Genomic DNA, 5,407 nt, shown 5'->3' with positions numbered 1-5,407 from the left:
AAGAGGCAATTTGTGTGATGCTAGAAGGGAAGAGTGGCTTAAAGGTATTGTAGCGGAGAACCTTATATACCCTTTAAAAACCCACACAGCTCTGTAATATAGGGCATCCAAACAACCTTTACAAAATGATGTAGGCGATGCAGATATAAAGGTAAGAAGGTAAAGGACGCTTGGGCGGTTAAGTCCAGTCAAAGGCGACTATGGGGTTGTGTCGCTCATCTCGCTTTTCAGGCTGAGTGAGCTGGCGTTTGTCCACAGACAGCTTTCCAGGTTATGTGGCTAGCAGGCCTAAACCGCTTCTGGTGCAATGGGACACCGTGACGAAAACCAGAGCACATGGAAATGCCATTTGCCTTCCCACCACAGTGTCCACCGTGGGTGGACCTCAGGTATTCAGGGCCGAAGCCGCTTAGGGCTTTAAAGATCAGCATCAACACTTTGACTTCTGCTCGGAAACGTACTGGGAGCCAACGTAGTGTTATATGGTTCTAGCGGCTGTTCCCAGTCGTCAATCTGCCAGCTGCATTTTGGATGAGCTCTGGTAGTTTCCTCAACTGGATTGGCTTCATTTCTCAGAAAAGAAAAGAGGAACGGCCCTTTGTTGAACTTTATGGTAAAGCCAAGGCATCAGAGCTACGAAGGTGAGGAGGCACCCCCCTGACCCACCTTCGCAAGTCTTGTTAACAGCACAATCCAACTTGGTGGCATGGAGGCTACCCTGAATCACCTCAATTTGCCTTGATATTGAGGGTGCACGCAGAGCTAAGCCAAGGCTCTTCTGTCTGGAGCTACAAAATGTGAGGGATGCTGTCAAGCCCTTGTCAGGCCTTAATACATGGCTGGTGAGTGGTCTTTGACTTTAGTAGGTCACAAGTTGGGCAGACCTGCTGCAAAGTAACCAACCTGTCAGGATTCTCTGAGAATGAATTGGATGCCAAGTCTCTCAAGAGGATGGGCTGTGTGGGATGTTGTTGTTGACTTTATTGGATTCGGTGTATGACTGAAATACTGATGCTATAACTTATAACTGTCACCTAAGCAACAGTTGCAGTCTATTTATTTTTCCAAACTACAAGAGAGGGGTTTTTATTATTATTTCTTCACTTATTTTTTCCTGCCTAACAGCATTATTTGAAGGGACCTCTACTTGCTGATATATGAGAATAGATGAGATCATATTTAAAATTACAAACAAGCGTCCACCTTGCACTGTGTAGACGTCCTAGTAATAAAAAAAGCCTATATTTCATAGAATCATTCGGAAGGAGAAAGAGAGTGACACATTTCAAAAGGACGGGGGCTTTCCTGATCACAGGAGGAAAAGCAAACTCCTAACTGCCACCTGGATCAAATGCCTGTGGATACACTACACAATACAATTTGTAAAGCATCGCCAAATTGTAAAAGCTGTGGTGATGAATAAGCACACCTAAATGTATTTATGCTGGTAATGAGACATATGTAATGAATGGGCATTGATTAACACTGAAGTTCCTAGGAAGGTTGTTGTTGTTGTTTTAAAGGATATAAATACTTCATTTATATTTATTAGTTAGATTTGTACCACGTCTTTTCTCCTACATGGATGCCAAGGCAGCTTAGAAAACACTGCATTCCCCCTGAAGTCAAGAACATGTTGCAGCCTACAATCACAATAAAACACCAGTCTGGAGGGGAGCCCCAAGAGCTTGTTTGTAAAATTTGTTTTGCTTGCGTGTGTGATTTGTCCCATGTACACCACTTTTCACTTCTCTATTCAGGACTGCCTTCAAATTGTTAGGATCGTCCTACTCTTGTGTAGGACCCTGGAAGAGACACATGCCCGACTGGCATATTCTCTCCCTCCTGGTCGATCGTTCGGGAGCTTCAAAAGCTTTCTTCAGCCCAAACATCACAGCAATTAATACCAAGAAGCATCAGCACACTTAGGGATCTGCAGAGTATTCACAGTTTGCGTAACAGAACACAGTAGCACAGCATCTTGGCTAATCTACGTTTATTTACATATAATACCGTTGGAGCATTCTGACTTAGCTCCTTCCTCTTTCTTATCACACAGCAAAGAGAGAATAGAACAAAGGACGATAATCCTACATTCCAGAACACAGTAGTACAAAACATCCTGTCTCTCCATCACTTCCCACACTGTGGAATGAAAACACACACCATCATGTGATAGACAACAGTCTCATGACTGCAAACACGGGTAAATAATCACAGATGTCTTCTAAAGGTTGTATAGCTACTTATCTCCTTGGCTTGGGGATTGCATAACTCCATACCCTCCAACATCCCTCCGATGAAAATAGGGGCATTCTAAGGAAAAGGACATTTTGGGAGCAAATCAGAAACTGGGATGGCTTCTGTAAATCCAGGACTGTCACTGGAAAATAGGGTCACTTGGAAGGTCTGCTTACCTCAAATCACATTTGCCAAACTGTGGCCCTCTCATCCTGTTTAGGAATGCCTTTTTGAAGTTCTTCAAGGCCTCCATCCTCCTGACTACTCTGACATCATCTTCAAACTTGGCTCTTTCACAGATCCTTCACAGAAGTTAAATAGCACTAGTTCCAGTACAGATCCTTGTTGAACGTATCTGTTTCTCCACAGTAAGGACCCTGTCCATTTATTGCCCCCAGCTGCTTCTTGGTTTTAACCAGGGCCGGATTTTGGTTTGATGAGGCCCTAAGCTACTGAAGGTAATGGGGCCCTTTATATGTCCAGCTGTCCTTTGTCAACTACAAATTGTCACTGTTTTTTGTGTTGAATATATACTATATGATAATTTATGGACCTAATAGGTATCTCAAGCCATTTGCACATAACAAAAAATGTATTTTATCAAAGTAATTGTTGAACTGACATACAATTAAGAAGTACATTAATAGTTAATTGGGGGGGGGCAAGAGAATGGGGCCCTAAGCTATAGCTTGTTTAGTTTATACGTAAATCCAGCACTGGTTTTAACCATAGATCAATTCATGAGATCTCTCCTGAACTGAACTGTGCACAGATAAAAACACCATGCAACTCAGACATTTTCACGACGACACCAATACGCCTCCTAGCCACAGTAATGGAAACCGCTGCTACCCACTGCCCGATGTATAATGTGATTCACTTAGTGGTTTTTCTGTGCTACTCCATGGAATAAACGAAGCAATGCATGACTCAGCTGTCCTCAGTGTGTGGTCTTTGGATCCTGACACCGTGACACTGCCAGGACACGACTCATCGTCCTTAATAGAAGCAGACCAACTTCTGCTGTTGGTGCCTTTCAAGCTTTGACTTTCTCAAGCACTTCATATGCTTTTCAATTTAAACCAGGAAGGAGACTGGAAAGGAGAAAATTGTACTAGGAAAGGAAAAATGACTTCACAAGACTACAGTATTTTATTTCTGCTGCTCCATCCTTCGTTCTTTATTAGCACATTCACTTCCTGGTCCCAAGTGATTAAAAGGGTGGTGGTGGTGGGGAAATCATCTTAAAACACAGGCCGCAGTCAAAAGAATTAAGTGGTATCTTTAAATTTGTGCCCCCTGTTGCATTTCAGGGAGATATTTTAGTGTTTCTTGGATGCCTCTGACATATAATAAGGAGGTATATTTGCTATCACAGTCCACACCTGGCAATCTCTGCATGCCAGCTGAGCTCAGCGCAATGATATGTCTAGAGGTAATTATTTCCATCACCCATGTAAGGGTATAAGGTATGAATTTCATCACAGGTTTACCTTCTTTTCAACATGAATTGCCTGTGTAAGCCAGTTTGTGAGGGGGAAACCTTTGGGGTCCTTAAATTATGTTTCTGAAAATAAATATGCTGTGAGACAAATAATTCAATGGGGGTCATTTTTTTCCCTCCAGTCCTTATTCAAAGCAAGGGAAACAGTGGCAGGCCAGAGCTTTGGCTAGTTAACAGTGAGTATTTCTGCTAGAGAAAACTGAATATTTGCTAGACTGAACTGAATGATTCTGTGGTAGGACTTTCTACTTTTTTATATAGTGATAGTGGTATAGCATTGAGGTCCCATTCAACAAGTATGTAATTAAAGAAAGCCTATGCAATTACTGTTGGTTGTTAAATATACAATAGTATAAGTAACTGGGCATCTAACAAGCAGGTATTAGCTTTTATTTTTATTATTCAAATTTCTTGCCCATCTTTCACGATAAGGCCTTAACAATATTAAAATACAATATGAATATCAGTTAAAATTATTTAACTTATATAGCTAAAACTTGTAAAAACTGGTTGCAGGAAGAGCAAGGTTGGCTCCCCCTGTCGTTTCTATCCAACTTCAGTGTACTGAGGTAAATACCACATTCTTCTTCAGATGGAACCATAATAATAGAAGCTTGCAAAGTCACTATAAACAAACAAACAAACAAAAATTGACTACTGCCAGCATTTTCAAGTGTACACAATTTCCTCCCATATATTCAATAAACATTTTACTTTTTTAAAACAATGTATTTTCTCAATAAAACAATTTTCAATAATGTAGCATATCCCCATTGAACTTAATTGACTTTCCCCTGCCCCCTCAAGTTTCCAATTTCTTAGCTTTTTTTACTTTGCATCTAATTATTTATCTAATCAATAAACATTTTCCAATCTTCTTTAAATGTATGTCCTTCCTGTTCTCTTATTCTGTGTGTTAAGTCTGAAAGATGTGCATATTCCATCAGCTTAAGTTGCCATTCTTCTTTGGTTGGGACCTCGTTCGTTTTCCGTTTTGGGGCTAACAAAACACGGGCCACAGTAGTGGCATAATAAATAACCTTTTTTGGCACCTGGGAATTTCTGTCTGAATTATCCCTAACATGTTCCTTGTTCTCACTGGCTTTCAAAGGCTTACATTGCAACCCTTCCCAGAATGCCATGTGCTGTTATATGGTCACATGCTCATTCTATGGCCTATGTCATAATGTGGCCACATGCTCATTGGACAGGGTACTACTGAGCCCACTGGTTTATCGATTTCTAGTTTGCGAATATAGCTTAGAATATATAATAATAATAACATTTTATTTATATCCCGCCCTCCCCAGCCGAAGCCGGGCTCAGGGTGGCTAACAACAATAAAATAATACAACATTCTAAAATCATTTAATTACAAAATTAATTCAAATCAAATTGATGGCAACCATCTGTGAAGACTGCCAAAGGAGGAAGTCAGGCTAATAATAATAAATATTTATTTATATGCAATCACAGGCTTAAAAGCAACATAACGGAGACCCTCGCAGTCTTAAGAGCAACACAGTTTTCTTTTTTAAAAAAAAAACCACCCAAAAACTTTTCCTACTTAAACTCACCGTTTGACATCCAAAGATTTTACAGGTGTCAACTTTTGACAGTATCTGACAGCTGACGCACAGCTGCAGTCAGTATTTGACAATG

The 5,407-nt window shown here is 40.6% G+C and overlaps 1 long non-coding RNA gene across 1 annotated transcript; it reads right to left on the bottom strand.

Annotated features, from left to right (window-relative positions):
• Positions 1-4,123: 4,123 nt before the first annotated feature.
• Positions 4,124-4,879, bottom strand: LOC309360580. Its single transcript, XR_014164225.1, has 2 exons — positions 4,798-4,879; positions 4,124-4,370 (listed from the first exon to the last, which is right to left on the bottom strand). It is a non-coding gene; the product is annotated as an uncharacterized lncRNA (long non-coding RNA).
• Between the last annotated feature and the right edge of the window lie 528 nt (positions 4,880-5,407).

This window comes from Podarcis melisellensis (genome assembly GCF_964234715.1).
Source record: "Podarcis melisellensis genome assembly, chromosome: 17".
In the NCBI taxonomy this organism is placed as follows: domain Eukaryota; kingdom Metazoa; phylum Chordata; class Lepidosauria; order Squamata; family Lacertidae; genus Podarcis; species Podarcis melisellensis.
This window is presented reverse-complemented; position numbering and strand designations above follow the sequence as displayed.